The sequence below is a fragment of the Crocuta crocuta genome, unplaced genomic scaffold, assembly GCF_008692635.1.
Source record: "Crocuta crocuta isolate KB4526 unplaced genomic scaffold, BGI_CrCroc_1.0 scaffold108, whole genome shotgun sequence".
Lineage (NCBI taxonomy): Eukaryota > Metazoa > Chordata > Mammalia > Carnivora > Hyaenidae > Crocuta > Crocuta crocuta.
The window spans coordinates 2,526,666-2,538,943 of record NW_027532825.1 but is presented as its reverse complement, the minus strand read 5'-3'; the positions used below and the strand labels follow the sequence as shown (position 1 = coordinate 2,538,943).

Below are 12,278 nucleotides of genomic sequence, written 5' to 3'. Positions count from 1 at the left end.
TTCTGACAACCTCCGTTCCTCACCGCGTGCTTCCTTCAAATCGAAACACAAGATATGAAGCAAAATGCCCAAGTCCTCCTGGCGTCGGGAGGTCCCTCAGCGAGCATGCGCACAGAGCACCCCTTCCTGGGACTCCAGAAGCTTCCCATCCACCCCCGGCAGCCTGATCGGCCTCTACTTCCGGCTCTGCGAAGTGACTTGCAACTCCTTAAGTGCTCTTAAAAGTTAAAACGGTTTCGTCAGCTAATTTCTAACCTGTTACTAAGAAAAACAAACATTTTATGTTTTTTAAATGTTTATTTTTGAGAGAGAGAGAGACAGTGCCTTGAGAGAGAGTGCCAGCAGAGGAGGGGCAGAGAGAGAGAGAGGGAGACACCCCAAGCAGGCTCCAGGCTCCGAGCTGTCAGCACAGAGCCCAACGCCGGGGTCGAACCCACAATCAGACCCTGACCTGAGCTGAAATCCAGACGCTTAACCGACTGAGCCACCCAGGTGCCCCAAGTAAAACATTTTATACCAAGCGGTGCCCTGTTCTATATCAGTATAACCCATTTCCTCCCTGTGTTTGACAAAATTACAGGAAAACCATTTAAAAATGCAAGGATGATAGTGGTGAAAAATAAATTCAATGAAGGTGAGCAGCTGAATTTACTTGTAGGCTTGGCTGATCTCAAGACATACAAACTCTGGAATTCCATCAAGATCCTTGAACATTCCTTTTTTTACTTCGAAAGAAAGCAGAAGAGACTATAATACCAAAATTATGCCACACGTCCGCACAGTTGTGTCACTAGCTTTTGAAATCTTAGATGTGGTATTACTAAAAAAAATATACTATGGTCCTATTTTCTCCATTGCAGAACATCTAGAAGAATATACTGTCGAGGGAGGTATTCTAGGATCTGCGTCCAACTCAGAAAGAGTTGCTTGTTAGTAATAAGAACAAAAGGTGTGTTAGGGCAGAACGCCATTCAGCTATTATGGACCAATATTTACGTGGTGTTTTAGACAATGACCTAGTCCCCAAGAAGGATGTATGTCCTTGAAGCTTCGAGGTTCATCTGCTGGTTTAAAAGACAGGTGGTCAGTTGAAACCCGGAGACGCAGACTGGGGAGGGATGGCTGATGTCACAAGTGGCTTTGTTGACACTTCAGGTGTGCTGGGATCATACCACCCCTCCCCCCCTTCAGTGCCACAGGGGAATGAAGCAAGAGAAGGCAATGCCACTCAAACGGAGTCTGCCAAGCTGACTGGGGACACTGACCCAGGGAGGACTCTGGGGGCCCTTTCATCCACCCAGGTCAGTGAGCAGATTTCCCCAGAGGCTCAGGTCTACACAGTAGTTCCCTCCCAGCTCTGAGAATCTCCCCTGGCCTCATCGAGGCCAGGTTCGGTTTTACTGGGGTCAATATGGTCACCTGTCATTGCTGTCATATCTCAGAATGTGGAAGCTGTGTGACTGACGTTCCCAGCTGGCAAGGTAGAGGGTGGGGAGGGGACAGGGCTTTTCTCTGGAGCAGGGGGCAGCTTCAGTCCCCTCCCAGGCTGGTCTGTGAGAGCGAGACCCTGCCCTCACCAGGGTTTTCTCTAAGAGGCTCTCAATGAATGCAGCTTCCGAGGAAAGCCACTCTTTTTAAAATTTCCTCACTTTTTAATTAAAGTCGTGTTTAAATGTTTATTTTTGAGAGACAGAGATAGAGGGTGAGAGGGGTAGCGGCAGAGAGGGACAGAATCCTAAGCAGGCTCCGTGCTGTCAGCGCAGAACCTGATGTGGGGCCTGAACTCATGAACAAGTGAGATCATGACCTGAGCTGAAACCAACAGTCGGATGCTTAAGCGAATGAGCCCCCCAGCCCCCGCCGGGGAAACCATTCTTACAAGACGAGGGCAGGAGGTTTTTCATTTTCCCTGAAAAGCCCCTTTGCAGGGTTTCAAAACAGCATCCATGGGCAACAGGCTGTAACTGACACCAGAGACGTTCTTTCTGCCAGCTCTGACCCCAGCATATCCATCCAAATGCGCTTTCCAGAAGCTTTTCACATCCTTGGGAGGAAAAAAAATTGTCCTTTCCTTGCAATTTTCATGAGAGCAGGACAGAGCAGATGCTGGAACCTGGCTGGCGGACGTGGCCAGCCTCTGAGAATCCATCAGGCGTGTCCCTTTGTCACCGGGAGCGTCACTAAGGCGCACCCACCTACTCCTGACTACACTCACACCACATGTCTTTACAAACATGAATCCTGTACCTTTTCGTAAGGTATAGCAAAGGGGAAAAAACACGCTGGTTTGGCATATACACCAGCCACTGTCATGTGTGTGTTTTCTACCCACCACTTCTGTTCAGGGTGTATGTGACAGTCCCCAGCCCCCTCGGCTACCATGCTCTAGGCCAGCACCCTGGAGCTGTGCTAATGTTGCTCACTAGCACCCCGAAATCTGCCCTTTCCTCTGCAGTGAATGCACGCCCCCTGGCCCCCGCCTCTCTGCCTCATCCCTAAACATCCAGCTAGGAAACCCTTCTTCCATAAGGGATCCCCAGGGAGAGGAGGCCACGCCGCCACCCAGGGGCACCCCCATCCAGGGGCACCCCACCACCCAGGGATGCCCCACCATCCATGGGTGCCCCCATCCAGGGGCACCCCACCACCCAGGGGCATCCCCACCAGGTGGCAACCCACCGCTGAGGGACACCCCACCACCCAGGGCCATCCCACCCCTAGGGGCACCCCCAACCAGGGGCATTCCACCACCCAGAAGCACCCCCACCCAGCCATGCCCCGGATCTCTCTCCAGCTCTTCATTTCTTAGGAATGTTAGTAACATGCTCATTATTACACTTATATTAAGTTATGGCTAAATGAACTACATTAGAAATAAAATTTAAAAAAAAGAAAGAAAGACAATAGGTACTCAACACTGGCTACTTCCTACTTATTTTGCTGTTTTCTATGCCCTTGGGGTCACTTCTAGTGATGGCTTCTGTGGGGTAGAAACACTATGTGAGGGGCCGGTACGATGTCCCCCCAACCCTGTGTTCAGAGCTCGTGCTGGGAGCCGGGAAATGGCGACAGCACCTTCACCATGGAAATGGGTGGATGCTGTACGTCAGGGAACACTCTCTTGTTGACTGTTCAGAGCAGGGCTCAGCAAACATCTCCCACCAACAGCAGGACAGGAGCTACCTTAGGCCTTGGGGGCCGTCCGGGCTCTCCTGCAGGGGCTCAGCTTTGCTGTCCTAGCCGGAAAACAACTCATAAACGAGTGGACTTGTGTTCCAATAAGATCCCACGTGTGTACACTGAACTCTGAGTTTCATGTACTTTTCACATGTCACAAGCTATTACTCTCCTTTTGATTTTTTCTTAAAGTTTATTTTGCAAGAGAGAAGGGGCACATGCATGCACATGCCAGTGGAGGAGGGACAGAGAGTGAGGGGGAGAGACAGAGAGAGTGAGAGTGAGAGAGAGAGAGAGAAAGAGAGAGAGAGAGAGAGAGAGAGAGAGAGAATCCAAAGCAGGCTCCATGCTGTCAGCACAGAGCCTGACGTGGGGCTCGATCTCTCAAACCTGAGCTGAGATAGAGTCCGATGCTCAACAACTAAGCCACACAGGCACTTCCAGGTTTAGATTTTTCTTTAGTAAACCAATTTGAAAAGCCGAAAACCAGCCTTAGATTGCAGCCTGTACCCAACAGGACCTGCTCTTTCAGGCAGTGTGTGAATCTCTGGTCTAGACTTGAGAAGTGATGGGGAAAAATCTTCCAAATGCGCACCACACCTTAAAAGCATGTTCTGTCTGTAGCCACTGCACTGGGAATAGCATGAAAGCAGTCATGTTCGAACACTCTATGCTACTGTGTGAGAATGTCTGACATCACCGAGGGAAGGGGGGACATTCAGAGCAGCACCTCTGTCTTCCTGATTGTCAATGAAACATCCATCACTGTTCACTCGGATCTGCACTTGGCATCAGGGCGACCACGATTCACAAGTTAACAAAAGCATCGGTGGTCACCAGCTGACTTTATGCGACTTAACATGAAAGAGTATTCCCATCCTGGGGCATGCACTACGCACCCCGTATATAAGTAAGGTTTATAATAAAGTGACCATTTCTTCAGAGAGCTCGCTGTTAAGCATTTATCAGCACCCACTGCCTTAGCCCAGAGCATCATGACTGTTGGCTTCACAGAAGAGGGTTTGGTGCCTAGTGCATTCCAGAGAGGAGGGGCTGAGTGTGTTTCTGCCCCAGGAAAATGCCCTATAAATGTCTGCCTCGTATTTAGGCTGCACAGAACGAGTGCATGTGAACGAGCAAATGCATGTCTGTTTGTGTCTTCTCCAGTATATCAAGCCTCTTACCCTCCCTCATCTTTAAGGAATAATCACCGATAACCAAACCTGGTCGCAAATGTGGCACTTACCATGTTTCAGTGAGGAGCGCCTGGGTGGCTCAGTCGGTTAAGTGTCCGACTTCAGCTCAGGTCATGATCTCAGGGTTCATGGGTTTGAGCCCCTGTGTTGGCTCCGCACTGAGCATGGAGCCTGCTTGAAGATTCACTCTCTCCCTCTTCCTCTGCCCCTCCCCTGCTTGCATGCACACACACTCACTCTCAAAATGTAAAATTAAAAATTAAAAAAAAAAAAAAAAAAAGACAGGGGGGCACCTGCGTGGCTCAGTCAGTGAAGCATCTGACTTCGGCTCAGGTCATGGTCTCATGGTTTGTGGGTCTGAGCCCCACGTCGGGCTCTGTGCTGACAGCTCAGAGCTTGGAGCCTGCTTCCGATTCTGTGTCTCCCTCTCCCTCTGCCAGCTCATGCTCTCTCTCCTTCTTTCTCAAAAATAAATAAAATTTTAAAAATTCTTTTTAAATGTATCAGTGAATTCTCAACACACCCACTCGATAACAAAAGCAAGTCTGTTACATGTAAACTTTGAAAAATTAATCCACCGATCGGTACTTCCTATGTTTCCATGTGCAACCTAATGATAGTTCACATACATCGTCCAGGATAGTGTCGTGTCTGAACGCATCAGGACATACGTGAACCAGTGCTGGTGAGAATGAACGATGTCGACACACCCAGGTCTGTGCATTTCAGTACAGTGGCATCCCTGCTACAAGCCCCGAGAGCCCAGCCAGCGCACGCTCCACTAACAGGCACAGCTCACACTCACGGTGGTAGTTCCATCCCTTCTGGTTTGCAATTTTTCAAGTTTGTTTATTTCTTGAGAGAGAGAGAGAGAGAGAGCATGAGCAGGCGAGGGGCAGAGAGAGAGGGAGAGGGAGAATCCCAAGCAGGCTCCGCACCGTCAGCACAGAGCCTGACGTGGGGCTCGAACTCACGAACTCTGAGATCATGACTTGAGCCAAAACCAAGAGTTGGATGCTTAAGCGACTGAGCCACCCAGGTGCCCCACCTTCTGATTTGCCTTTTAAGTAAGTGGCTCCTGCTGCCAGAGGCAGAGAAATAAGCTAATCTCCTATTGTAAAAAGTGATACAATATTGCATAAAAATAAATGTGTGCATTTACTAGAAGAAAAGTTTTATGAAATGGAAGCACGCATACCAGGCAAACTAAGAGGTACGCAAGGCAGGGAAAATTACAGGCTAATCACTCAGGCAGTCACACTGCCAGGTGGAAATATTCTCCCATTCACCACATTTCTAGAAAGATAACAGCACTTTGGAGCCTCACTGCCTGCGATCCATCCTGTCATGTCCTGTACTTCCTTCACACGGGATGCAACAGGCTGTCCTGGCTGAATCCGTCTCCATGTCAAGCAGTGCAAAGAAGGTGCGAGAAAGTTCCAGAACTTTCTAAACTGGGAAGCTGCGTGAAACTGGGCTGGCCACTGACCCCTCTGCACCTTCAGTTCTTCACACTTAAAGTGACTCGGTGATGTCACAGGGTCACCTACTTGCTGTATAATTTTTATGATCTTAAGGTTCCTCGGATCCGTAGACAAAAGAAGTCAAACTTGGGCTTTGAACACAGCTAGAAACCTCTGCAGGACCTGAGCTGGTGTGCGCAGTAGAGAGTGGTGACCGGATTTCACGCCACCCCTGCTCACAGTCAACACCTTGCAGCCTGCTCTGAGAGGAGGCCCCCACCCCCAGGCATGTGCTGGGGAGGAGGCCGCATGCCGACCCTGCACCCAGAGTCCCTTCCAAGCTCTCCCTCTCCAAGACTCCTTGTCTGATGCTGATGCCAACGTTAACACCTCTGCGGGGACTAATTCGAGGGGGTGGGGGTGCCCAGCCAGAGAGGGGTGCTGGCGAGCCCCACAAAGGGGAGTCCAGGCCCACAGGAAGCAGCCGGAGCTCACCAGGTACCAGGAGTCATGGGCAAGCCAGAGGGCGCCAGGACCAGATTGAGAGCCCACATCCTGTGACTGGCTAAACAGAGGACAGACGGACAAAACGCGGCCAAAACTGATGTAAGGACATAGAGAAGGGCCTAGAGGGGTCTGGCTAGAAGCTGTCCCCTGAGGTGGAAACGGTTTGTCCCTCTATTGGGCAGACTGGGGAGGCAGCAGAGTGACTCTGGAGCCCATGGCTTCGCTCTTACCCCCAGACGGTCCTACGGCCGGCAGCCTGAGGGGGTCACCTCACAGCTCGGCGCCTCCGGCTCCCAGTCGCTCTGTGGGGTGACAGAGATGTCACTTCCCTCCTAGAGTCATGAGCATCACATGCACGAAGGCTGCAAGCCACTCAGTGTGAATATTGGCTGAATGGGGATCTGTCAGAAATCTACAAGTTCATCATAAAACAATACAGAAGTGGATACCGTAAAAAGTAGTAGTAATAAAGTCCCTGTGTCTCGATGCTCAACCCATTTCCTCAAAATTAACAGTGTCAGCTGCTAGCTACCCTTGCAGGCTTTCCAAGGGACCCGAGTAGTGTGCGTGAGTGTGAGTAGGTGTGCGCTCCTGCACCCCCAAGTACAGTATGCGCTACCACACAGCACACAGAGGCCGCAGATCGGAGCAGCCCCTGGGACGGGAGCGTGACCAGAGGAAGTGACCAGTCCCCACCCGGCCCCTCCAGGCTCCTCCCATCCAGCGTCGGCGGTGTGAGTGGGATTTGCCAGCTTCGGGGAAAGGCACAGTGCAGGGCTCCCCCGTCTCCAGCCACCAGCTTGCACCCCAGCGCCCCTAATCCCGTGCCCCCACCTGTTCGACTTTCCCAGTACCTGAGGAGGCTGCAGACAAGCGCAGACGTGAGCCGAGGCTGTCGCGGGGCTTGTCCCTTTCGGCACGGGGTCCGACCCCTCTTTCCTGTTCCCCTGATGCCAACAGTGCAGACACCTGGGCTTACCACTCAGCAGGGGGAGAGCCAGGACGCTGAATCGCCCTCCACGTCAGGTCTGGGGCCTTCTGCGAACAACGCTAGCCACGTGGACGCTGCACTCCACACCGAGTGAAAGGAAACGGTTTTAACCAGTTAGATCACAGCCCAGCAGACACAAGTGCAACTCGTGTTGACAAAATTTACAGAGGCTGCAGAGGTTTGCACTGGGTGTGATTCATTTGCCGAGCACCTTGGAAAAATTAAAAGTAGCCTGGGCTGTGACACAGCCTGTAGTCTGGAGATAAAAGCGATGCTTTTGGATGTGCTTCCCCAGCCTCGCTTCTGGGGGCACCCCGCTCCGAGGCATAGCTGACTCCTTCCTGGGTCCCCTGGGCCCCGCCCTGTCTGTGGCCACCCACCCATCACAGACTACGGGGCGGGGCAGAGACGGCCTCTGCCATCCACGCTCTGTAACCCCAGCAGGCTCCCCGGAGGCTCCTACCCCGTGCACCCCCCCCTGCACCTCACCTGATGGTTCCTATCAAGTCAAGGCCACCTGTCATACTGCACCTTGCCCTCTGTCCACAGTGTCCCCAACTGGAAGGTCAGGAGGGGCAATGCAGACCCCACCCCAAAAAGGTGAGACTTCCTTCTCCTTGGGGCTTCGCCTCCATTCTCCCCAGCCTGGCATGAGCAGCCTCGCCCTGCCTTGGCTCACTGCCTGGGCTGCCTTGACCTCTGTTCCCACGCTCCTCCATTCAAAAGCGGAATGTCACTGCCCCAGCATCCTCAGAACCCATGCCTCCAGAGCCAGCTTTCGACCTCCAGGCTCCGACTGATCCCCGCCCCCTGCACTGGCTTCCTAGGAAACCCCTGCCTCCCTTCCGCCCTGTCCTACCTCTGACCATGACACCATGGTGTAATGACACCATGACCCCATGACCAGCTTCCACACCGCCAGGCATTCGGGGAGAAGGCTCCTCTGCCTGCGATGGAAACCTTTGCTCTGCCCGGCAGAAACCTCAGCTCTGCCTAAAAATTGTTGCGTAGTCTTCCTCGCCCCCCTGCCCCCACCCCTGCCAAACCTAGAAGTGACTTCTGCAGCCTCTACATTATGATTCCGGTTTGGGAGTGCTAAACACTTTCTCCGAAGTTCTACAGCTATGTGCACTGGCCTCACCCCTCCCCCACGGTGTAAGCTCTTGTCATCTCACACACTCCGTGACCACCAGGAGAGACTGGTGGCTCGTGCTGCACACCTGAGCTCAGGTCATCCCTGCCAGGTGAATGAACTGCATCGACAGAAGCGAGGACATACAAAGGATATAAGATTCTCTGTACAACGTCACACGTTCCGTAAACATGTTATGAGACATTTACTACTTTCTAGGGAGCCTGCGACATATGTCATCCTGTCCTTATGGTCCCAGGTCTCAAGGAGCTAACAGTTCCTTAGATGAAACCAGATAGACAATCAGTGCCCTGTAAAGCATGGAGCGCTTTTCAAATGCTACTATGTTTAAACTACAGTATTATTGTTGACATTGTTACATTACGAAACAAAAAGTGATGTAGGAGACAAATCCTGCCTGCACAGTAAGTTACAATTTCGTAAGGAAGTTATTAGAAGTAGCACATTTTCCAAAGACTTAATTTTCAGGACCAAAGGTCTCCACAGATGGAAAATAAAGACATCTATGAAGTAGACCGCGTGGTACATATGTGTCACTGATTTTTAAACAGAAAGGACCAAAAATATCTAGCAGAATTTAGGTCACATTTTTTTACTTTTATTAATTTTTTTAAAAAAATTTTGTTTTGAGAGAGAGAAAGAGCATTAGCAGGGGAGGGGCAGAGAGAGAGGGAGGCACAGAAGCTGAAACAGGCTCCAGGCTCTGGACTGTCAGCCCAGAGCCCGACGCGGGGCTGGAACTCATGAACCGTGGGATCATGACCTGAGCCGAAGTCACACGCTTAACTGACGGACCCACCCAGGCCACATTTCTTTTTATCACGCCATGAATTTATATATACATTAATTAATTAAATGAAATACATTTCCTGCTCTTCTTGCAGAAAAGCAAGGTGAGCATCGAAGTTTCCTACTTGAAATAAAAGGAACGTATCATCAGGAGAGCATTTCACTGCGTGCTTACACCCGGGGGCCACGAAGGGGCCACGGCACATCTCTCCAGGGAGCACCCAGCCGAGCACAGGCAGGACCACCCTCACTTTGTCCCTGGCAGCCCTGGAGCCCAGGCAGCCCCGCCCGGCCCTGCGGTGTCCCAGCACCCACTGTAAATGTCGTTCCTTGTCCACAGGACACATGTCACAAACAGCTCCCCTCCTTGCCAGCATTTCGGTCCCTTCCCGGAGCTGCCGGCCACTCCTGACCTCCCACCTCTCTTCACAGGTCACTCCCCGAAGCTCCAGGAGCGAACCTCACCCCCACCGGCACGCAGCCCAGCTCGGCTGCTGGGGCAGGAGAGGGCGGGGACCTCACGCACCCTGCCTGGCCCGGGACGCAGCATGAGATCACGATCGGTCACGGAACTCCCGGATCTATGAAATGTTTACGAGGGAAAAGACAATCAGATCTCATGGTTGTTATTCCGCGAGATCCTTGACCTGATCTCGGCCGCCGCTGCTTATAAACAGATCGTGTTACCTGTGGATTTCTTCCAAAGTTTGGTACAAGCAAATGGGCTTCCTTTTTGTATGCATACGGCTCGTTTGCATTTCAAATCATCTCTGGGATATCTCCTTGAGAAACAGATGACTGCGTTGTGACCGGCTGAAAGGAAAATTCGGGGTGTGCTCCCAAATTAGCTGGCAGGCGGAGAAGGTGGCTTTTTGGGATCACCCAGGTTTTCACACCAAAGGTCTCCATGCCCAGGACCCTGGAGAAGGGACGCTGGGCTGTGATTCAGGCTCCACACCCACATTTAATCGGGGCCTCTGCTATTCAGGGCTCTGCCTTCCCCGGCACTTCATTTAAGCCTCCCATCAGGACGGGGCAGTATTTGGAAATGGGAGATTCAGCCACGCTTAGGAACCTGCCCCAGAGAGCATACTCACTGGGCACACCAGGACAACTACCTCTGTTTGGCTTCCCCACGACAGCCATGAGAGCAAAAGGAACATTCTGGACTCCAGGACAGTCCTGGTCCCTGAAACGATACCATCCGGCCAATGAGTATCTCTAGCCCTGGTAGAACATTCCAGGGAACCATGTCCCTCCATGGGTATTCTCCCCCAACGTATTCTTTCTCGTCAATATGAAGACCTATTTCTCGCCAACAGACTAGTCCATCCTTCATAGGAGAGTTTTTCTCCATTTCCATGCAAAAGGGCATCTCTCATCCCTCTGTCCTCACCATCCATGCATTCCAAGTGGTGGGACGCATCTCATGGAGTCGCCCTCCTAATGCAGATGTGGTACTGATCACGCATGCATGTGAAGCCCCAGTGGGAAGGAGGGAGTTCATTCCCAATGACGCATCCCGCAATTAGCAAGCAGAACGCTAGGTTCCCGCCTTACAGGCAGGAAAGGGCATGGTCCAGGGTATGAAATGAGGCAGTCCCGTCATCTTGGGTAAGTGGTCTGACCCCTCTTAGTGTGGAGTTTGGAGGATTCACGAAGCTAAAGGAGCCCACTACAAACGGCACCTGGCACATAATGAGCCCGCCACAGATATTAAGATCCCTGTGACTTAATCAGGATATGCTACTCAAGGTTTGTTAAAGGCTGGTTTTTTTTAATTGTGGTAATCTGTACCCATGAAACAACTCCCCATTTCCCCTCCCCCAGCGCCCAGCATCTTCCATTCTACTCTCTTCTCTGTGAGTCTGACTACCGTAGGAACTTCAGGTACGTGGAATCCAAGTATGTGTCTTCTTGTCTTCAGAGTTTGCTGGCTCTTCTGCTCAGCATAATGTCCTCAAGGGTCATCCATGTTATGGGCATGTGTCAGATTTCCCTTCCTTTCTAAGTTAAATACCCCTCTCTTCTACGAATAGATCACATCTTGTTTAGCCACTCATCCCTTTGGGGGACCCTCCCGTTGTTTCCCCTTCTTGGCTATTGTGAATTAAAGACTGGCTTTTAGGGATGCCTGGGGGGCTCAGCCGGTTAAGGGTCCAGCACTTGACTTCAGCTCAGGTCATGATCTCACTATTCGTGAGATCGAGCCCTGCATCAGGCTCTGTACAGACAGTGGGAAGCCCGCTTAGGATTCTCTCTCTTTCTGCCTCTCCCTGTGCTGCCTGGTGCATGCACGTGCTCTTTCTCTCTCTCTCAAATAAACATTAAAAAAAATAAAGGCTGGCTTTTAGTGTAACAAAATGAGAAACTCTCTGAAGGTCCAAACATCTGGGGCAGGCGCCTAACTACATGTGGCTCAGCTGGGACAGGGCCTCTATGGCCACAAGGGTGGCTGAGCCCCTGCAGGCACATGCAGAGTCCAGCCTGAGCGGAGGACCGGGACACCCCACAACCAGACCCCCAGAGACGACCCAGATCCAACCCTTACACAGTCACAGTCAAGGAGATGAGAGAGAGAGGGGCGCCAAGGACAAGCCAAGCCCACAGCTAAGAGCCACGAGTCAGGATGCTGCTAGCAAAGCGCCACACAGGTCTCCATAACAGGAGCCAGGTCACTCCAGCGAGGGCTCAGACGTCGCCAGAGCGTGGCAGGATGCCGCGGTCTGGGGAGCCCACCTTCACCTCCCCCTGGGTGAGGGATCGGGGCCGGCTATTCTGATTCAGCCACAGGGTGTCACGACCCAAGTGCTAGGTCACAGAACCGGTATCCCAGGCCAGCTCCCTCTACCACACTGGGACTTCCAGCAGTTTGGGGTGCGGATGGAGTCCGGCGGGGGATGTACACTGTGCCCCTATGTGCCCCCATACCTTTGACACATAGAACCTTCTGGATCTTACCACACTCTGGAGTATATACATTGCTCTCATAAGGTGGGTTC

At 52.0% G+C, this 12,278-nt stretch overlaps 1 long non-coding RNA gene across 1 annotated transcript; it reads left to right on the top strand.

Moving 5' to 3' along the window:
• The first annotated feature begins 1,210 nt into the window (after positions 1-1,210).
• Positions 1,211-9,968, top strand: LOC144245790 (uncharacterized). Its single transcript, XR_013339423.1, has 3 exons — positions 1,211-1,301; positions 9,372-9,511; positions 9,709-9,968. It is a non-coding gene; the product is annotated as an uncharacterized LOC144245790 (long non-coding RNA).
• The last annotated feature ends 2,310 nt before the right edge of the window (positions 9,969-12,278 follow it).